The sequence below is a fragment of the Rhipicephalus microplus genome, unplaced genomic scaffold (genome assembly GCF_043290135.1).
Source record: "Rhipicephalus microplus isolate Deutch F79 unplaced genomic scaffold, USDA_Rmic scaffold_53, whole genome shotgun sequence".
Lineage (NCBI taxonomy): Eukaryota > Metazoa > Arthropoda > Arachnida > Ixodida > Ixodidae > Rhipicephalus > Rhipicephalus microplus.
In genome coordinates this window covers 2,310,560-2,333,848 of record NW_027464626.1, presented here as the reverse complement: position 1 = coordinate 2,333,848, position 23,289 = coordinate 2,310,560, and the positions used below count along the sequence as shown (strand labels likewise).

General features: G+C 53.0%; 2 non-coding genes across 2 annotated transcripts; both read right to left on the bottom strand.

The window, feature by feature from the left end:
* Positions 1-10,421: 10,421 nt before the first annotated feature.
* On the bottom strand, positions 10,422-10,495 carry TRNAN-GUU (transfer RNA asparagine (anticodon GUU)). Its single transcript has one exon. It is a non-coding gene; the product is annotated as a tRNA-Asn (tRNA).
* Positions 10,496-22,475: 11,980 nt separating this feature from the next.
* On the bottom strand, positions 22,476-22,549 carry TRNAN-GUU (transfer RNA asparagine (anticodon GUU)). Its single transcript has one exon. It is a non-coding gene; the product is annotated as a tRNA-Asn (tRNA).
* Positions 22,550-23,289: the final 740 nt, after the last annotated feature.

The window sequence follows — 23,289 nt, the reverse complement described above, 5'->3', positions numbered from 1 at the left end:
CGATCGCGCTAGCCAATTGCGCCACGGAGACAGTCCTGCTACACTCTCACCACCATCAGAACATATCTTCAAAGCTTTCAGCCCAAAGAAAAAAAGCGCCGCACCACCCCCGGGTGGGCTCGAACTTCCAACCTTTCGGGTAACAGCCGATCGCTCTAGCCAATTGCGCCACGGAGACAGTCATGCTCCACTCTCTCCACCATCAGAACATATCTTCAAAGCTATCAGCCCAAAGAAAAAAAAGCGCCGCACCACCCCCGGCCGGGCTCGAACCTCCATCCTTTCTGTTAACAGCCGATCGCGATAGCCAATTGCGTCACGGAGACAGTCGTGCTCCACTCTCACCACCATTAGAACATATCTTCAAAGCAATCAGCGCAAAGAAAAAAGAAGCGACACACCGTCCCCGGGTGGGCTCGAAACTCCAACTTTTCGGTTAACAGCCGATCGCGCTAGCCAATTGTGCCACGGAGACAGTCCTGCTCTACTCTCACCACCATCAGAACATATCTTCAAAGCAATCAGCGCAAAGAAAAAAAAAGCGACACACCGTCCCCGGATGGGCTCGAAACTCCAACTTTTCGGTTAACAGCTGATCGCGCTAGCCAATTGCGCCACGCAGACAGTCCTGCTCTACTCTCACCACCATCAGAACATATCTTCAAAGCTATCAGCTCAAAGAAAAAAAAGCGCCGCACCACTACCGGGTGGGCTCGAAACTCCAAGCTTTCAGTTAACAGCCGATCGCGCTAGCCAATTGCGCCACGGAGACAGTCCTGCTCCACTGTCAACACCATCAGAACATATCTTCAAAGCTATCAGCCCAAAGAAAAAAAGCGCCGCACCACCACCGGGTGGGCTCGAACCTCCAACCTTTCGGTTAACAGTCGATCGCGCTAGCCAATTGCGCCACGGAGACAGTCCTGCTTCACTCTCACCACCATCAGAACATATCTTCAAAGCTATCAGCCCAAAGAAAAAAGCCCGCACCACCACCGGGTGTGCTCGAACCTCCAACCTTTCGGTTAACGGCCGAACGCGCTAGCCAATTGCGCCACGGAGACAGTCCTGCTCGACTCTAGCCACCATCAGAACATATCTTTAAAGCTATCAGCACAAAGAAAAAAAAGCAACGCACCACTCCCGGGAGGGCTCGAACCTCCAACCTTTCGGTTAACAGCCGATAGCGCTAGCCAATTGCGCCACGAAGACAGTCGTGCTCCACTCTCACCACCATCAGAACATTTCTTCGGAGCTATCAGCCCAAAGAAAAAAAAGCGCCGCACCGCCACCGGGTGGGCTCGAACCTCCAACCTTTCGGTTAACAGCCGATCGCGCTAGCCAATGGCGCCACGGAGACAGTCGTGCTCCACGCTCACCACCGTCAGAACATTTCTTCAGAGCTATCAGCCCAAAGAAAAAAAAGCGCCGCACCACCACCTGGTGGGCTCGAACCTCCAACCTTTACGTTAACAGCGGATCGCGCTAGCCAATTGGGCCACGGACACAGTCGTGCTCCACTCTCACCACCATCAGAACATATCTTCAAAGCTATCAGCGAAAAAAAAAGCGACACACCGTCCCCGGGTGGGCTCAAACCTCCAACCTCTCGGTTACCAGCCGATCGCGAAAGCCAATTGCGCCACGGAGACAGTCCTGCTACACTCTCACCACCATCAGAACATATCTTCAAAGCTATCAGCCCAAAGAAAAAAAGCGCCGCACCACCCCCGGGTGGGCTCGAACTTCCAACCTTTCGGCTAACAGCCGATCGCGCTAGCCATTTGCGCCACGGAGACAGTCGTGCTCCACTTTCACCACCATCAGAACATATCTTCAAAGCTATCAGCCCAAAGAAAAAAAAGCGCCGCACCGCCACCGGGTGGGCTCGAACCTCCAACCTTTCGGTTAACAGCCGATCGCGCTAGCCAATGGCGCCACGGAGACAGTCGTGCTCCACGCTCACCACCGTCAGAACATTTCTTCAGAGCTATCAGCCCAAAGAAAAAAAAGCGCCGCACCACCACCTGGTGGGCTCGAACCTCCAACCTTTACGTTAACAGCGGATCGCGCTAGCCAATTGGGCCACGGACACAGTCGTGCTCCACTCTCACCACCATCAGAACATATCTTCAAAGCTATCAGCGAAAAAAAAAAGCGACACACCGTCCCCGGGTGGGCTCAAACCTCCAACCTCTCGGTTACCAGCCGATCGCGAAAGCCAATTGCGCCACGGAGACAGTTCTGCTACACTCTCACCACCATCAGAACATATCTTCAAAGCTATCAGCCCAAAGAAAAAAAGCGCCGCACCACCCCCGGGTGGGCTCGAACTTCCAACCTTTCGGCTAACAGCCGATCGCGCTAGCCATTTGCGCCACGGAGACAGTCGTGCTCCACTTTCACCACCATCAGAACATATCTTCAAAGCTATCAGCCCAAAGAAAAAAAGCGCCGCACCACCCCCGGGTGGGCTCCAACCTCCAACCTTTCGGGTAACAGCCGATCGCTCTAGCTAATTGCGCCACGGAGACAGTCATGCTCCACTCTCACCACCATCAGAACATATCTTCAAAGCTATCAGCCCAAAGAAAAAAAAAGCGCCGCACTAACACCGGGTGGGCTGTAACCTCCAACCTTTCGGTTAACAGCCGATCGCGATAGCCAATTGCGTCACGGAGACAGTCGTGCTCCACTCTCACCACCATTAGAACATATCTTCAAAGCAATCAGCGCAAAGAAAAAAGAAGCGACACACCGTCCCCGGGTGGGCTCGAAACTCCAACTTTTCGGTTAACAGCCGATCGCGCTAGCCAATTGCGCCACGGAGACAGTCCTGCTCTACTCTCACCACCATCAGAACATATCTTCAAAGCTATCAGCTCAAAGAAAAAAAAGCGCCGCACCACTACCGGGTGGGCTCGAAACTCCAAGCTTTCAGTTAACAGCCGATCGCGCTAGCCAATTGCGCCACGGAGTTAGTCCTGCTCCACTCTAGCCACCATCAGAACATATCTTTAAAGCTATCAGCCCAAAGAAAAAAAAGCAACACACCACTCCCGGGAGGGCTCGAACCTCCAACCTTTCGGTTAACAGCCGATAGCGCTAGCCAATTGCGCCACGGAGACAGTCGTGCTCCACTCTCACCACCATCAGAACATTTCTTCGGAGCTATCAGCCCAAAGAAAAATAAGCGCCGCACCACCACCGGGTGGGCTCGAACCTCCAAGCTTTCGGTTAACAGTCGATCGCGCTAGCCAATTGCGCCACGGAGACAGTCCTGCTACACTCTCACCACCATCAGAACATATCTTCAAAGCTTTCAGCCCAAAGAAAAAAAGCGCCGCACCACCCCCGGGTGGGCTCGAACTTCCAACCTTTCGGGTAACAGCCGATCGCTCTAGCCAATTGCGCCACGGAGACAGTCATGCTCCACTCTCTCCACCATCAGAACATATCTTCAAAGCTATCAGCCCAAAGAAAAAAAAGCGCCGCACCACCCCCGGCCGGGCTCGAACCTCCATCCTTTCTGTTAACAGCCGATCGCGATAGCCAATTGCGTCACGGAGACAGTCGTGCTCCACTCTCACCACCATTAGAACATATCTTCAAAGCAATCAGCGCAAAGAAAAAAGAAGCGACACACCGTCCCCGGGTGGGCTCGAAACTCCAACTTTTCGGTTAACAGCCGATCGCGCTAGCCAATTGTGCCACGGAGACAGTCCTGCTCTACTCTCACCACCATCAGAACATATCTTCAAAGCAATCAGCGCAAAGAAAAAAAAAGCGACACACCGTCCCCGGATGGGCTCGAAACTCCAACTTTTCGGTTAACAGCCGATCGCGCTAGCCAATTGCGCCACGCAGACAGTCCTGCTCTACTCTCACCACCATCAGAACATATCTTCAAAGCTATCAGCTCAAAGAAAAAAAAGCGCCGCACCACTACCGAGTGGGCTCGAAACTCCAAGCTTTCAGTTAACAGCCGATCGCGCTAGCCAATTGCGCCACGGAGACAGTCCTGCTCCACTGTCAACACCATCAGAACATATCTTCAAAGCTATCAGCCCAAAGAAAAAAAGTGCCGCACCACCACCGGGTGGGCTCGAACCTCCAACCTTTCGGTTAACAGTCGATCGCGCTAGCCAATTGCGCCACGGAGACAGTCCTGCTTCACTCTCACCACCATCAGAACATATCTTCAAAGCTATCAGCCCAAAGAAAAAAGCCCGCACCACCACCGGGTGTGCTCGAACCTCCAACCTTTCGGTTAACGGCCGAACGCGCTAGCCAATTGCGCCACGGAGACAGTCCTGCTCGACTCTAGCCACCATCAGAACATATCTTTAAAGCTATCAGCACAAAGAAAAAAAAGCAACACACCACTCCCGGGAGGGCTCGAACCTCCAACCTTTCGGTTAACAGCCGATAGCGCTAGCCAATTGCGCCACGAAGACAGTCGTGCTCCACTCTCACCACCATCAGAACATTTCTTCGGAGCTATCAGCCCAAAGAAAAAAAAGCGCCGCACCGCCACCGGGTGGGCTCGAACCTCCAACTTTTCGGTTAACAGCCGATCGCGCTAGCCAATGGCGCCACGGAGACAGTCGTGCTCCACGCTCACCACCGTCAGAACATTTCTTCAGAGCTATCAGCCCAAAGAAAAAAAAGCGCCGCACCACCACCTGGTGGGCTCGAACCTCCAACCTTTACGTTAACAGCGGATCGCGCTAGCCAATTGGGCCACGGACACAGTCGTGCTCCACTCTCACCACCATCAGAACATATCTTCAAAGCTATCAGCGAAAAAAAAAGCGACACACCGTCCCCGGGTGGGCTCAAACCTCCAACCTCTCGGTTACCAGCCGATCGCGAAAGCCAATTGCGCCACGGAGACAGTCCTGCTACACTCTCACCACCATCAGAACATATCTTCAAAGCTATCAGCCCAAAGAAAAAAAGCGCCGCACCACCCCCGGGTGGGCTCGAACTTCCAACCTTTCGGCTAACAGCCGATCGCGCTAGCCATTTGCGCCACGGAGACAGTCGTGCTCCACTTTCACCACCATCAGAACATATCTTCAAAGCTATCAGCCCAAAGAAAAAAAGCGCCGTACCACCCCCGGGTGGGCTCCAACCTCCAACCTTTCGGGTAACAGCCGATCGCTCTAGCTAATTTCGCCACGGAGACAGTCATGCTCCACTCTCACCACCATCAGAACATATCTTCAAAGCTATCAGCCCAAAGAAAAAAAAAGCGCCGCACTAACACCGGGTGGGCTGTAACCTCCAACCTTTCGGTTAACAGCCGATCGCGATAGCCAATTGCGTCACGGAGACAGTCGTGCTCCACTCTCACCACCATTAGAACATATCTTCAAAGCAATCAGCGCAAAGAAAAAAGAAGCGACACACCGTCCCCGGGTGGGCTCGAACCTCCATCCTTTCTGTTAACAGCCGATCGCGATAGCCAATTGCGTCACGGAGACAGTCGTGCTCCACTCTCACCACCATTAGAACATATCTTCAAAGCAATCAGCGCAAAGAAAAAAGAAGCGACACACCGTCCCCGGGTGGGCTCAAAACTCCAACTTTTCGGTTAACAACCGATCGCGCTAGCCAATTGCGCCACGTAGACAGTCTTGCTCCACTCTCACAACCATCAGAACATATCTTCAAAGCTACCAGCGCAAAGAAAAAAAAGCGACACACCGTCCACGGGTGGGCTCGAAACTCCAAACTTTCGGTTAACAGCCGATCGCGCTAGCCAATTGCGCCACGGAGATAGTCCTGCTCCACTCTCACCACCATCAGAACATATCTTCAAAGCTATCAGATCAAAGAAAAAAAAGCGCCGCGCCACTACCGGGTGGGCTCGAAACTCCAAGCTTTCGGTTAACAGCCGATCGCGCTAGCCAATTGCGCCACGGAGACAGTCCTGCTCTACTCTCACCACCATCAGAACATATCTTCAAAGCTATCAGCCCAAACAAAAAAGCGCCGCACCACCACCAGGTGGGCTCGAACCTCAAACCTTTTGGTTAACAGTCGATCGCGCTAGCCAAATGCGCCACGGAGACAGTCCTGCTTCACTATCACCACCATCAGAACATATCTTCAAAGCTATCAGCCCCTAGAAAAATAAGCCCACACCACCACCGGGTGGGCTCGAACCTCCAACCTTTCGGTCAACAGCAGATCGCGCTAGCCAATTGCGCCACGGACACAGTCGTGCTCCACTCTCACCACCATCAGAACATATCTTCAAAGCTATCAGCGAAAAAAAAAGCGACACACCGTCCCCGGGTGGGCTCAAACCTCCAACCTCTCGGTTACCAGCCGATCGCGAAAGCCAATTGCGCCACGGAGACAGTCCTGCTACACTCTCACCACCATCAGAACATATCTTCAAAGCTATCAGCCCAAAGAAAAAAAGCGCCGCACCACCCCCGGGTGGGCTCGAACTTCCAACCTTTCGGCTAACAGCCGATCGCGCTAGCCATTTGCGCCACGGAGAGAGTCCTGCTACACTCTCACCACCATCAGAACATATCTTCAAAGCTATCAGCCCAAAGAAAAAAAGCGCCGCACCACCCCCGGGTGGGCTCCAACCTCCAACCTTTCAGGTAACAGCCGATCGCTCTAACCAATTGCGCCACGGAGACAGTCATGCTCCACTCTCACCACCATCAGAACATATCTTCAAAGCTATCAGCCCAAAGAAAAAAAAGCGCCGCACTACCACGGGGTGGGCTGTAACCTCCAACCTTTCGGTTAACAGCCGATCGCGCTCGCCAATTGCGCCATGGAGACAGTCGTGCTCCACTCTCACCAACATCAGAACATAACTTCAAAGCTATCAGCCCAAAGAAAAAAAAGCGCCGCACCCCCCCCGGCCGGGCTCGAACCTCCATCCTTTCTGTTAACAGCCGATCGCGATAGCCAATTGCGTCACGGAGACAGTCGTGCTCCACTCTCACCACCATTAGAACATATCTTCAAAGCAATCAGCGCAAAGAAAAAAGAAGCGACACACCGTCCCCGGGTGGGCTCGAAACTCCAACTTTTCGGTTAACAGCCGATCGCGCTAGCCAATTGTGCCACGGAGACAGTCCTGCTCTACTCTCACCACCATCAGAACATATCTTCAAAGCAATCAGCGCAAAGAAAAAAAAGCGACACACCGTCCCCGGATGGGCTCGAAACTCCAACTTTTCGGTTAACAGCCGATCGCGCTAGCCAATTGCGCCACGCAGACAGTCCTGCTCTACTCTCACCACCATCAGAACATATCTTCAAAGCTATCAGCTCAAAGAAAAAAAAGCGCCGCACCACTACCGGGTGGGCTCGAAACTCCAAGCTTTCAGTTAACAGCCGATCGCGCTAGCCAATTGCGCCACGGAGACAGTCCTGCTCCACTGTCAACACCATCACAACATATCTTCAAAGCTATCAGCCCAAAGAAAAAAAGCGCCGCACCACCACCGGGTGGGCTCGAACCTCCAACCTTTCGGTTAACAGTCGATCGCGCTAGCCAATTGCGCCACGGAGACAGTCCTGCTTCACTCTCACCACCATCAGAACATATCTTCAAAGCTATCAGCCCAAAGAAAAAAGCCCGCACCACCACCGGGTGTGCTCGAACCTCCAACCTTTCGGTTAACGGCCGAACGCGTTAGCCAATTGCGCCACGGAGACAGTCCTGCTCGACTCTAGCCACCATCAGAACATATCTTTAAAGCTATCAGCACAAAGAAAAAAAAGCAACACACCACTCCCGGGAGGGCTCGAACCTCCAACCTTTCGGTTAACAGCCGATAGCGCTAGCCAATTGCGCCACGAAGACAGTCGTGCTCCACTCTCACCACCATCAGAACATTTCTTCGGAGCTATCAGCCCAAAGAAAAAAAAGCGCCGCACCGCCACCGGGTGGGCTCGAACCTCCAACCTTTCGGTTAACAGCCGATCGCGCTAGCCAATGGCGCCACGGAGACAGTCGTGCTCCACGCTCACCACCGTCAGAACATTTCTTCAGAGCTATCAGCCCAAAGAAAAAAAAGCGCCGCACCACCACCTGGTGGGCTCGAACCTCCAACCTTTACGTTAACAGCGGATCGCGCTAGCCAATTGGGCCACGGAGACAGTCGTGCTCCACTCTCACCACCATTAGAACATATCTTCAAAGCTATCAGCGCAAAGAAAAAAGCAACACACCACTCCCGGGAGGGCTCAAACCTCCAATTTTTCGGTTAACAGCCGAACGTGCAGGCCAATTGCGCCACGGAGACAGTCGTGCTCAGATCTGACCACCGTGAGAACATGTCTCTAAAGTTATCAGCGCAAAGAAAAAAGCAACACACCACTCCCAGGAGGACTCGAACCTCCAACCTTTCGCCTAACAGCCGATCGCGCTAGCAAATTGCGCCACGGAGCCAGTCCTGCTTTACTCTCACCACCATCAGAACATATCTTCAAAGCTATCAGCCCAAAGAAAAAAAGTGCCGCACCACAACCGGGTGGGCTTGAACCTCCAACTTTTCGGTTAACTGCAAATCGCGCTAGCCAACTGTGCCACGGAGACAGTCGTGCTCCACTCTCACCACCGCCAGGACATTTCTTCAGAGCTATCAGCCCAAAAAAGAAGCGCCGCACCACTACCGGGTGGGCTCGAAACTCCAAGCTTTCAGTTAACAGCCGATCGCGCTAGCCAATTGCGCCACGGAGACAGTCCTGCTCCACTCTAGCCACCATCAGAACATATCTTTAAAGCTATCAGCCCAAAGAAAAAAAAGCAACACACCACTCCCGGGAGGGCTCGAACCTCCAACCTTTCGGTTAACAGCCGATAGCGCTAGCCAATTGCGCCACGGAGACAGTCGTGCTCCACTCTCACCACCATCAGAACATTTCTTCGGAGCTATCCGCCCAAAGAAAAATAAGCGCCGCACCACCACCGGGTGGGCTCGAACCTCCAACCTTTCAGTTAACAGTCGATCGCGCTAGCCAATTGTGCCACGGAGACAGTCCTGCTTCACTCTCACCACCATCAGAACATATCTTCAAAGCTATCAGCCCATAGAAAAAAGCCCGCACCACCACCGGGTGTGCTCGAACCTCCAACCTGTCGGTTAACGGCCGAACGCGCTAGCCAATTGCGCAAAGGAGACAGTCCTGCTCCACTCTAGCCACCATCAGAACATATCTTTAAAGCTGTCAGCCCAAAGAAAAAAAAGCAACACACCACTTCCGGGAGGGCTCGAACCTCCAACCTTTCGGTTAACAGCCGATAGCGCTAGCCAATTGCGCCACGGAGACAGTCGTGCTCCACTCTCACCACCATCAGAACATTTCTTCGGAGCTATCAGCCCAAAGAAAAAAAAGCGCCGCACCACCACCGGGTGGGCTCGAACCTCCAACCTTTCGGTTAACAGCCGATCGCGCTAGCCAATGGCGCCACGGAGACAGTCGTGCTCCACGCTCACCACCGTCAGAACATTTCTTCAGAGCTATCAGCCCAAAGAAAAAAAAGCGCCGCACCAACACCTGGTGGGCTCGAACCTCCAACCTTTACGTTAACAGTGGATCGCGCTAGCTAATTGGGCCACGGAGACAGTCGTGCTCCACTCTCACCACCATTAGAACATATCTTCAAAGCTATCAGCGCAAAAAAAAGCAACACACCACTCCCGGGAGGGCTCAAACCTCCAAATTTTCGGTTAACAGCCGAACATGCTGGCCAATTGCGCCACGGAGGCAGTCGTGCTCAGATCTGACCACTGTGAGAACATGTCACTAAAGTTATCAGCGCAAAGAAAAAAGCAACACACCACTCCCAGGAGGGCTCGAACCTCCAACCTTTCGGCTAACAGCCGATCGCGATAGCCAATTGCGTCACGGAGACAGTCGTGCTCCACTCTCACCACCATTAGAACATATCTTCAAAGCTATCAGCTCAAAGAAAAAAAAGCGCCGTACCACTACCGGGTGGGCTCGAAACTCCAAGCTTTCAGTTAACAGCCGATCGCGCTAGCCAATTGCGCCACTGAGACAGTCCTGCTCCACTCTCACCACCATCAGAACATATCTTCAAAGCTATCAGCCCAAAGAAAAAAAGCGCCGCACCACCACCGGGTGGGCTCTAACCTCCAACCTTTCGGTTAACAGCTGATCGCGCTCGCCAATTGCGCCACGGAGACAGTCGTGCTCCACTCTCACCAACATCAGAACATATCTTTAAAGCTATCAGCCCAAAGAAAAAAAAAGCGCCGCACCACTCCCGGCCGGGCTCGAACCTCCATCGTTTCTGTTAACAGCCGATCGCGATAGCCAATTGCGTCACGGAGACAGTCGTGCTCCACTCTCACCACCATTAGAACATATCTTCAAAGCAATCAGCGCAAAGAAAAAAAAAAGCGACACACCGTCCCCGGGTGGGCTCGAAACTCCAACCTTTCGGTTAACAGCCGAACGCGCTAGCCAATTGCGCCACGGAGACAGTCCTGCTCTACTCTCACCACCATCAGAACATACCTTCAAAGCTATCAGCTCAAAGATAAAAAAGCGCCGCACCACTACCGGGTGGGCTCGAAACTCCAAGCTTTCAGGTAACAGGCGATCGCGCTAGCCAATTGCGCCACGGAGACAGTCCTGCTCCGCTCTCACCACCATCAGAACATATCTTCAAAGCTATCAGCCCAAAGAAAAACAGCGCCGCACCACCACCGGGTGGGCTCGAACCTCCAACCTTTCGGTTAACAGTCGATCGCGCTAGCCAATTGCGCCACGGAGACAGTCCTGCTTCACTTTTACCACCACTTGAACATTTCTTCGGAGCTATCAGCCCAAAGAAAAAAAAGCGCCGCACCACCACTGGGTGGGCTCGAACCTCCAACCTATCGGTTAACAGCCGATCGCGCTAGCCAATGGCGCCACGGAGACAGTCGTGCTCCACGCTCACCACCGTCAGAACATTTCTTCAGAGCTACCAGCCCAAAGAAAAAAAAAGCGCCGCACCACCACCTGGTGGGCTTGAACCTCCAACCTTTACGTTAACAGCAGATCGCGCTACCCAATTCGGCCACGGAGACAGCCGTGCTCCACTCTCAACACCATTAGAACATAATTTCAAAGCTATCAGCGCAAAGAAAAAAGCAACACACCACTCCCGGGAGGGCTCAAACCTCCAATTTTTCGGTTAACAGCCGAACGTGCTGGCCAATTGCGCCACGGAGACAGTCTTGCTCAGATCTCACCACCGTGAGAACATGTCTCTAAAATTATCAGCGCAAAGAAAAAAGCAACACACCACTCCCAGGAGGGCTCGAACCTCCAACCTTTCGCTTAACAGCCGATCGCGCTAGCAAAATGCGCCACGGAGGCAGTCCTGCTATACTCTCACCACCATCGGAACATATCTTCAAAGCTATCAGCCCAAAGAAAAAAAAGTGCCGCACCACCACCGGGTGGGCTCGAACCTCCAACTTTTCGGTTAACTGCAAATCGCGCTAGCCAACTGCGCCACAGAGACAGTCGTGCTCCACTCTCACCACCATCAGAACATATCTTCAAATCTATCAGCAAAAAGAAAAAAAAGCGACACACCGTCCCCGGGTGGGCTCGCAACTCCAACCTTTCGGTTAACAGCCGATCGAGCTAGCCAATTGCGCCACGGAGACAGTCCTGCTCCACTCTCACCACCATCAGAACATATATTCAAAGCAATCAGCTCAAAGAAAAAAAAGCGCCGCGCCACTACCGGGTGGGCTCGAAACTCCAAGCTTTTGGTTAACAGCCGATCGCGCTAGCCAATTGCACCACGGAGACAGTCCTCCTATACTCTCACCACCATCAGAACATATCTTCAAAGCTATCAGTCCAAAGAAAAAAAGCGCCGCACCACTCCAGGTGGGCTCGAAGCTCCAACCTTTCGTCTAACAGCCGATCGCGCTAGCCAATTGCGCCACGGAGACAGTGAGGCTCCACTTTCACCACCGTCAGAACATTTCTTCAGAGCAATCAGCCCAAAGAAAAAAAGCAACACACCACTCCCGGGAGGGCTCGAACCTCCAACCTTTTGGTTAACAGCCGATAGCGCTAGCCAATTGCGCCACGGAGACAGTCGTGCTCCACTCTCACCACCGTCAGAACATTTTTTCGGAGCTATCAGCCCAAAGAAAAAAAAGCGCCGCACCACCACCGGGTGGGCTCGAACCTCCAACCTTTCGGTCAACAGCCGATCGCGCTAGCCAATGGCGCCACAGAGACAGTCGTGCTCCACTCTCACCACCATGAGAACATATCTTCAAAGCTATCAGCGAAAAGAAAAAAAAAGCGACACACCGTCCCCGGGTGGGCTCAAACCTCCAACCTCTCGGTTAACAGCCGATCGCGCTAGCCAATCGCGCCACGGAGACAGTCCTGCTATACTCTCACCACCATCAGAACATATCTTCAAAGCTATCAGTCCAAAGAAAAAAAGCGCCGCACCACTCCGGGTGGGCTCGAACCTCCAAACTTTCGTCTAACAGCCGATAGCGCTAGCCAATGGCGCCACGGAGACAGTCGTGCTCCACTCTCACCACCGTCACAACATTTCTTCGGAGCTATCAGCCCAAAGAAAAAAAAGCGCCGCACCACCACCGGGTGGGCTCGAACCTCCAACCTTTCGGTTAACAGCCGATCGCGCTAGCCAATGGCGCCACGGAGACAGTCGTGCTCCACGCTCACCACCGTCAGAACATTTCTTCAGAGCTACCAGCTCAAAAACAAAAGCGCCGCACCACCACCTGGTGGGCTAGAACCTCCAACCTTTACGTTAACAGCGGATCGCGCTACCCAATTGGGCCACGGAGACAGTCGTGCTCCACTCTCAACACCATTAGAACATATCTTCAAAGCTATCAGCGAAAAGAAAAAAAAGCGACACACCGTCCCCGGGTGGGCTCAAACCTCCAACCTCTCGGTTAACAGCCGATCGCGCTAGCCGATTGCGCCACGGAGTCAGTCCTGCCATACTCTCACCACCATCAGAACATATCTTCAAAGCTATCAGCCCAAAGAAAAAAAGCGCCGCACTACCACCGGGTGGGCTCGAACCTCCAACCTTTCGGTTAACAGCTGATCGCGCTCGCCAATTGCGCCATGGAGACAGTCGTGCTCCACTCTCACTAACATCAGAACATATCTTAAAAGCTATCAGCCCAAAGAAAAAAAAGCGGCGCACCACCCCCGCGTGGGCTCGAACCTCCATCCTTTCTGTTAACAGCCGATCGCGCTAGCCAATTGCGCCACGGAGACAGTGAGGCTCCACTTTCACCACGGTCAGAACATTTCTTCAGAGCTATCAGCCCAAAGAAAAAAAAGCAACACACCACTCCCGGGAGGGCTCGAACCTCCAACCTTTCGGTTAAGAGCCGATAGCGCTAGCCAATTGCGCCACGGAGACAGTCGAGCTCCACTCTCACCACCGTCAGAACATTTTTTCGGAGCTATCACCCCAAAGAAAAAAAAACGCCGCACCACCACCGGGTGGGCTCGAACCTCCAACCTTTCGGTTAACAGCCGGTTGCGCTAGCCAATGGCGCCACAGAGACAGTCGTTCTCCACTCTTCCCACCATGAGAACATATCTTCAAAGCTATCAGCGAAAAGAAAAAAAAGCGACACACCGTCCCCAGTGGGCTCGAAACTCCAAGCTTTCGGTTAACAGCCGATCACGCTAGCCAATTGCGCAACGGAGACAGTCCAGCTCCACTCTCACCACCATCAGAACATATCTTCAAAGCTATCAGCCCAAAGAAAAAAAAGTGCCTCACCACCACCGGGTGGGCTCGAACCTCCAACTTTTCGGTTAACTGCAAATCGCGCTAGCCAACTGCGCCACAGAGACAGTCGTGCTCCACTCTCACCACCATCAGAACATATCTTCAAAGCTATCAGCGAAAAGAAAAAAAAGCGACACACCGTCCCCGGGTGGGCTCGAAACTCCAACCTTTCGGTTAACAGCCGATCGAGCTAGCCAATTGCGCCACGGAGACAGTCCTGCTCCACTCTCACCACCATCAGAACATATCTTCAAACAATCAGGTCAAAGAAAAAAAAGCGCCGCGCCACTACCGGGTGGGCTCGAAACTCCAAGCTTTCGGTTAACAGCCGATCGCGCTAGCCAATTGCGCCAGGGAGACAGTCCTCCTATACTCTCACCACCAGCAGAACATATCTTCAAAGCTATCAGTCCAAAGAAAAAAACGCCGCACCACTCCAGGTGGGCTCGAACCTCCAACCTTTCGTCTAACAGCCGATAGCGCTAGCCAATGGCGCCACGGAGACAGTCGTGCTACACTCTCACCACCGTCACAACATTTCTTCGGAGCTATCAGCCCAAAGAAAAAAAAGCGCCACACCACCACCGGGTGGGCTCGAACTTCCAACATTTCGGTTAACAGCCGATCGCGCTAGCCAATGGCGCCACGGAGACAGTCGTGCTCCACGCTCACCACCGTCAGAACATTTCTTCAGAGCTACCAGCTCAAAAAAAAAGCGCCGCACCACCACCTGGTGGGCTAGAACCTCCAACCTTTACGTTAACAGCGGATCGCGCTACCCAATTGGGCCACGGAGACAGTCGTGCTCCACTCTCAACACCATTAGAACATATCTTCAAAGCTATCAGCGCAAAGAAAAAAGCTACACACCACTCCCGGGAGGGCTCAAACCTCCAATTTTTTGGTTAACAGCCGAACGTGCTGGCCAATTGCGCCACGGAGACAGTCTTGCTCAGATCTCACCACCATGAGAACATGTCTCTAAAGTTATCAGCGCAAAGAAAAAAGCAACACACCACTCCCAGGAGGGCTCGAACCTCCAACCTTTCGCTTAACAGCCGATCGCGCTAGCAAATTGCGCCACGGAGGCAGTCCTGCTATATTCTCACCACCATCAGAACATATCTTCAAAGCTATCAGCCCAAAGAAAAAAAGCGCCGCACCACCACCGGGTGGGCTCGAACCTCAAACATTTTTGTTAACAGCCGATCGCGCTAGCCAATTGCGCCACGGAGACAGTCCTGCTCTACTCTCACCACCATCAGAACATATCTTCAAAGCTATCAGCTCAAAGAAAAAAAAGCGCCGCACCCCTACCGGGTGGGCTCGAACCTCCAACCTTTCGGTTAACAGTCGACCGCGCTAGCCAATTGCGCCACGGAGACAGTCCTGCTTCACTCTCACCACCATCAGAACATATCTTCAAAGCTATCAGCCCATAGAAAAAAGCCAGCACCACCACCGGGTGTGCTCGAACCTCCAACCTTTCGGTTAACAGCCGATCGCGCTAGCCAATGGCGCCACAGAGACAGTCGTGCTCCACTCTCACCACCATGAGAACATATCTTCAAAGCTATCAGCGAAAAGAAAAAAAAAAGCGACACACCGTCGCCGGGTGGGCTCAAACCTCCAACCTCTCGGTTAACAGCCGATCGCGCTAGCCAATCGCGCCACGGAGACAGTCCTGCTATACTCTCACCACCATCAGAACATATCTTCAAAGCTATCAGTCCAAAGAAAAAAAGCGCCGCACCACTCCGGGTGGGCTCGAACATCGAACCTTTCGTCTAACAGCCGATAGCGCTAGCCAATGGCGCCACGGAGACAGTCGTGCTCCACTCTCACCACCGTCACAACATTTCTTCGGAGCTATCAGCCCAAAGAAAAAAAGCGCCGCACCACCACCGGGTGGGCTCGAACCTCCAACCTTTCGGTTAACAGCCGATCGCGCTAGCCAATGGCGCCACGGAGACAGTCGTGCTCCACGCTCACCACCGTCAGAACATTTCTTCAGAGCTACCAGCTCAAAAAAAAAAGCGCCGCACCACCACCTGGTGGGCTAGAACCTCCAACCTTTACGTTAACAGCGGATCGCGCTACCCAATTGGGCCATGGAGACAGTCGTGCTCCACTCTCACTAACATCAGAACATATCTTAAAAGCTATCAGCCCAAAGAAAAAAAAGCGGCGCACCACCCCCGCGTGGGCTCGAACCTCCATCCTTTCTGTTAACAGCCGATCGCGCTAGCCAATTGCGCCACGGAGACAGTGAGGCTCCACTTTCACCACCGTCAGAACATTTCTTCAGAGCTATCAGCCCAAAGAAAAAAAAGCAACACACCACTCCCGGGAGGGCTCGAACCTCCAACCTTTCGGTTAAGAGCCGATAGCGCTAGCCAATTGCGCCACGGAGACAGTCGAGCTCCACTCTCACCACCGTCAGAACATTTTTTCGGAGCTATCACCCCAAAGAAAAAAAAACGCCGCACCACCACCGGGTGGGCTCGAACCTCCAACCTTTCGGTTAACAGCCGGTTGCGCTAGCCAATGGCGCCACAGAGACAGTCGTGCTCCACTCTTCCCACCATGAGAACATATCTTCAAAGCTATCAGCGAAAAGAAAAAAAAGCGACACACCGTCCCCAGTGGGCTCGAAACTCCAAGCTTTCGGTTAACAGCCGATCACGCTAGCCAATTGCGCAACGGAGACAGTCCAGCTCCACTCTCACCACCATCAGAACATATCTTCAAAGCTATCAGCCCAAAGAAAAAAAAGTGCCTCACCACCACCGGGTGGGCTCGAACCTCCAACTTTTCGGTTAACTGCAAATCGCGCTAGCCAACTGCGCCACAGAGACAGTCGTGCTCCACTCTCACCACCATCAGAACATATCTTCAAAGCTATCAGCGAAAAGAAAAAAAAAGCGACACACCGTCCCCGGGTGGGCTCGAAACTCCAACCTTTCGGTTAACAGCCGATCGAGCTAGCCAATTGCGCCACGGAGACAGTCCTGCTCCACTCTCACCACCATCAGAACATATCTTCAAACAATCAGGTCAAAGAAAAAAAAGCGCCGCGCCACTACCGGGTGGGCTCGAAACTCCAAGCTTTCGGTTAACAGCCGATCGCGCTAGCCAATTGCGCCAGGGAGACAGTCCTCCTATACTCTCACCACCAGCAGAACATATCTTCAAAGCTATCAGTCCAAAGAAAAAAACGCCGCACCACTCCAGGTGGGCTCGAACCTCCAACCTTTCTTCTAACAGCCGATCGCGCTAGCCAATTGCGCCACGAAGACAGTGAGGCTCCACTTTCACCACCGTCAGAACATTTCTTCAGAGCTATCAGCCCAAAGAAAAAAAGCAACACACCACTCCCGGGAGGGCTCGAACCTCCAACCTTTCGGTTAACAGCCGATAGCGCTAGCCAATTGCGCCACGGAGACAGTCGTGCTCCACTCTCACCACCGTCAGAACATTTTTTCGGAGCTATCAGCCCAAAGAAAAAAAAGCGCCGCACCACCACCGGGTGGGCTCGAACCTCCAACCTTTCGGTTAACAGCCGATCGCGCTAGCCAATGGCGCCACAGAGACAGTCGTGCTCCACTCTCACCACCAAGAGAACATATCTTCAAAGCTATCAGCGAAAAGAAAAAAAGCGCCGCACCACTCCGGGTGGGCTCGAACCTCCAAACTTTCGTCTAACAGCCGATAGCGCTAGCCAATGGCGCCACGGAGACAGTCGTGCTACACTCTCACCACCGTCACAACATTTCTTCGGAGCTATCAGCCCAAAGAAAAAAAAGCGCCACACCACCACCGGGTGGGCTCGAACTTCCAACATTTCGGTTAACAGCCGATCGCGCTAGCCAATGGCGCCACGGAGACAGTCGTGCTCCACGCTCACCACCGTCAGATCATTTCTTCAGAGCTACCAGCTCAAAAAAAAAGCGCCGCACCACCACCTGGTGGGCTAGAACCTCCAACCTTTACGTTAACAGCGGATCGCGCTACCCAATTGGGCCACGGAGACAGTCGTGCTCCACTCTCAACACCATTAGAACATATCTTCAAAGCTATCAGCGCAAAGAAAAAAGCTACACACCATTCCCGGGAGGGCTCAAACCTCCAATTTTTTGGTTAACAGCCGAACGTGCTGGCCAATTGCGCCACGGAGACAGTCTTGCTCAGATCTCACCACCATGAGAACATGTCTCTAAAGTTATCAGCGCAAAGAAAAAAGCAACACACCACTCCCAGGAGGGCTCGAACCTCCAACCTTTCGCTTAACAGCCGATCGCGCTAGCAAATTGCGCCACGGAGGCAGTCCTGCTATATTCTCACCACCATCAGAACATATCTTCAAAGCTATCAGCCCAAAGAAAAAAAGCGCCGCACCACCACCGGGTGGGCTCGAACCTCAAACATTTTTGTTAACAGCCGATCGCGCTAGCCAATTGCGCCACGGAGACAGTCCTGCTCTACTCTCACCACCATCAGAACATATCTTCAAAGCTATCAGCTCAAAGAAAAAAAAGCGCCGCACCACTACCGGGTGGGCTCGAACCTCCAACCTTTCGGTTAACAGTCGACCGCGCTAGCCAATTGCGCCACGGAGACAGTCCTGCTTCACTCTCACCACCATCAGAACATATCTTCAAAGCTATCAGCCCATAGAAAAAAGCCAGCACCACCACCGGGTGTGCTCGAACCTCCAACCTTTCGGTTAACAGCCGATCGCGCTAGCCAATGGCGCCACAGAGACAGTCGTGCTCCACTCTCACCACCATGAGAACATATCTTCAAAGCTATCAGCGAAAAGAAAAAAAAAAGCGACACACCGTCGCCGGGTGGGCTCAAACCTCCAACCTCTCGGTTAACAGCCGATCGCGCTAGCCAATCGCGCCACGGAGACAGTCCTGCTATACTCTCACCACCATCAGAACATATCTTCAAAGCTATCAGTCCAAAGAAAAAAAGCGCCGCACCACTCCGGGTGGGCTCGAACATCGAACCTTTCGTCTAACAGCCGATAGCGCTAGCCAATGGCGCCACGGAGACAGTCGTGCTCCACTCTCACCACCGTCACAACATTTCTTCGGAGCTATCAGCCCAAAGAAAAAAAGCGCCGCACCACCACCGGGTGGGCTCGAACCTCCAACCTTTCGGTTAACAGCCGATCGCGCTAGCCAATGGCGCCACAGAGACAGTCGTGCTCCACGCTCACCACCGTCAGAACATTTCTTCAGAGCTACCAGCTCAAAAAAAAAAGCGCCGCACCACCACCTGGTGGGCTAGAACCTCCAACCTTTACGTTAACAGCGGATCGCGCTACCCAATTGGGCCACGGAGACAGTCGTGCTCCACTCTCAACACCATTAGAACATATCTTCAAAGCTATCAGCGCAAAGAAAAAAGCAACACACCACTCCCGGGAGGGCTCAAACCTCCAATTTTTCGGTTAACAGCCGAACGTGCTGGCCAATTGCGCCACGGAGACAGTCTTGCTCAGATCTCACCACCATGAGAACATGTCTCTAAAGTTATCAGCGCAAAGAAAAAAGCAACACACCACTCCCAGGAGGGCTCGAACCTCCAACCTTTCGCTTAACAGCCGATCGCGCTAGCAAATTGCGCCACGGAGGCAGTCCTGCTATAATCTCACCACCATCAGAACATATCTTCAAAGCTATCAGCCCAAAGAAAAAAAACTGCCGCACCACCACCGGGTGGGCTCGAACTTCTAACTTTTCGGTTAAATGCAAATCGCGCTAGCCAACTGCGCCACGGAGACAGTCGTGCTCCACTCTCACCACCATCAGAACATATCTTCAAAGCTATCAGCGAAAAGAAAAAAAAGCGACACACCGTCCCCGGGTGGGCTCAAACCTCCAACCTCTAGGTTAACAGCCGATCGCGCTAGCCGATTGCGCCACGGAGACAGTCCTGCTATACTCTCACCACCATCAGAACATATCTTCAAAGCTATCAGTCCACAGAAAAAAAGCGCCGCACCACTTTGGGTGGGCTCGAACCTCCAACCTTTCGTCTAACAGCCGATGGCGCTAGCCAATTGCGCCACGGAGACACTGAGGCTACACTTTCACCACCATCAGAACATATCTTCAAAGCTATCAGCGCAAAAAAAGCGACACACCGTCCCCAGTGGGCTCGAAACTCCAAGCTTTCGGTTAACAGCCGATCACGCTAGCCAATTGTGCAACGGAGACAGTCCAGCTCCACTCTCACCCCCATCAGAACATATCTTCAAGGCTATCAGCCCAAAGAAAAAAAGCGCCGCACTACCACCGGGTGGGCTCGAACCTCCAACCTTTCGGTTAACAGCTGATCGCGCTCGGCAATTGCGCCATGGAGACAGTCGTGCTCCACTCTCACTAAACTCAGAACATATCTTAAAAGCTATCAGCCCAAAGAAAAAAAGCGGCGCACCACCCCCGGGTGGGCTCGAACCTCCATCCTTTTTGTTAACAGCCGATCGCGCTAGCCAATTGCGCCACGGAGACAGTCGTGCTCCACTCTCACCACCCTCAGAACATATCTTCAAAGCTATCAGCGCAAAGAAAAAAAAGCGACACACCGTCCCCGAGTGGGCTCGAAACTCCAACCTTTCGGTTAACAGCCGATCGCGCTAGCCAATTGCGCCACGGAGACAGTCCTGCTCCACTCTCACCACCATCAGAACATATCTTCAAAGCTATCAGCTCAAACAAAAAAAGCGCCGCGCCGCTACCGGGTGGGCTCGAACCTCCAACCTTTCGGTTAACAGCCGATCGCGCTCGCCAATTGCGCCATGGAGACAGTCGTGCTCCACTCTCGCTAACATCAGAACATATCTTCAAAGCTATCAGCCCAAAGAAAAAAAGCGGCGCACCACCCCCGGGTGGGCTCGAACCTCCATCCTTTCTGTTAACAGCCGATCGCGCTAGCCAATTGCGCCACGGAGACAGTCGTGCTCCACTCTCACCACCATCAGAACATATCTTCAAAGCTATCAGCTCAAAGAAAAAAAAAGCGCCGCGCCGCTACCGGGTGGGCTCGAAACTCCAAGCTTTCGGTTAACAGCCGATCGCGCTAGCCAATTGCGCCACGGAGACAGTCCTGCTCTACTCTCACCACCATCAGAACATATCTTCAAAGCTATCAGCCCAAAGAAAAAAGCGCCGCACCACCACCGGGTGGGCTCGAACCTCAAACATTTTTGTTAACAGCCGATCGCGCTAGCCAATTGCGCCACGGAGACAGTCCTGCTCTACTCTCACCACCATCAGAACATATCTTCAAAGCTATCAGCTCAAAGAAAAAAAGCGCCGCACCACTACCGGGTGGGCTCGAACCTCCAACCTTTCGGTTAACAGTCGACCGCGCTAGCCAATTGCGCCACGGAGACAGTCCTGCTTCACTCTCACCACCATCAGAACATATCTTCAAAGCTATCAGCCCATAGAAAAAAGCCAGCACCACCACCGCGTGTGCTCGAACCTCCAACCTTTCGGTTAACAGCCGATCGCGCTAGCCAATGGCGCCACAGAGACAGTCGTGCTCCACTCTCACCACCATGAGAACATATCTTTAAAGCTATCAGCGAAAAGAAAAAAAAAGCGACACACCGTCGCCGGGTGGGCTCAAACCTCCAACCTCTCGGTTAACAGCCGATCGTGCTAGCAACTCGCGCCGCGGAGACAGTCCTGCTATACTCTCACCACCATCAGAACATATCTTCAAAGCTATCAGTCCAAAGAAAAAAAGCGCCGCACCACTCCGGGTGGGCTCGAACATCGAACCTTTCGTCTAACAGCCGATAGCGCTAGCCAATGGCGCCACGGAGACAGTCGTGCTCCACTCTCACCACCGTCACAACATTTCTTCGGAGCTATCAGCCCAAAGAAAAAAAAGCGCCGCACCACCACCGGGTGGGCTCGAACCTCCAACCTTTCGGTTAACAGCCGATCGCGCTAGCCAATGGCGCCACGGAGACAGTCGTGCTCCACGCTCACCACCGTCACAACATTTCTTCAGAGCTACCAGCTCAAAAAAAGCGCCGCACCACCACCTGGTGGGCTAGAACCTCCAACCTTTACGTAAACAGCGGATCGCGCTACCCAACTGCGCCACGGAGACAGTCGTGCTCCACTCTCACCACCATCAGAACATATCTTCAAAGCTATCAGCGAAAAGAAAAAAGCAACACACCACTCCCGGGAGGGCTCAAACCTCCAATTTTTCGGTTAACAGCCGAACGTGCTGGCCAATTGCGCCACGGAGACAGTCTTGCTCAGATCTCACCACCATGAGAACATGTCTCTAAAGTTATCAGCGCAAAGAAAAAAGCAACACACCACTCCCAGGAGGGCTCGAACCTCCAACCTTTCGCTTAACAGCCGATCGCGCTAGCAAATTGCGCCACGGAGGCAGTCCTGCTATACTCTCACCACCATCAGAACATATCTTCAAAGCTATCAACCCAAAGAAAAAAAACTGCCGCACCACCACCGGGTGGGCTCGAACTTCCAACTTTTCGGTTAACTGCAAATCGCGCTAGCCAACTGCGCCACGGAGACAGTCGTGCTCCACTCTCACCACCATCAGAACATATCTTCAAAGCTATCAGCGAAAAGAAAAAAAAGCGACACACCGTCCCCGGGTGGGCTCAAACCTCCAACCTCTCGGTTAACAGCCGATTGCGCTAGCCGATTGCGCCACGGAGACAGTCCTGCTATACTCTCACCACCATCAGAACATATCTTCAAAGCTATCAGTCCACAGAAAAAAAGCGCCGCACCATTTTGGGTGGGCTCGAACATCGAACCTTTCGTCTAACAGCCGATAGCGCTAGCCAATGGCGCCACGGAGACAGTCGTGCTCCACTCTCACCACCGTCACAACATTTCTTCGGAGCTATCAGCCCAAAGAAAAAAAAGCGCCGCACCACCACCGGGTGGGCTCGAACCTCCAACCTTTCGGTTAACAGCCGATCGCGCTAGCCAATGGCGCCACGGAGACAGTCGTGCTCCACGCTCACCACCGTCACAACATTTCTTCAGAGCTACCAGCTCAAAAAAAGCGCCGCACCACCACCTGGTGGGCTAGAACCTCCAACCTTTACGTAAACAGCGGATCGCGCTACCCAACTGCGCCACGGAGACAGTCGTGCTCCACTCTCACCACCATCAGAACATATCTTCAAAGCTATCAGCGAAAAGAAAAAAGCAACACACCACTCCCGGGAGGGCTCAAACCTCCAATTTTTCGGTTAACAGCCGAACGTGCTGGCCAATTGCGCCACGGAGACAGTCTTGCTCAGATCTCACCACCATGAGAACATGTCTCTAAAGTTATCAGCGCAAAGAAAAAAGCAACACACCACTCCCAGGAGGGCTCGAACCTCCAACCTTTCGCTTAACAGCCGATCGCGCTAGCAAATTGCGCCACGGAGGCAGTCCTGCTAT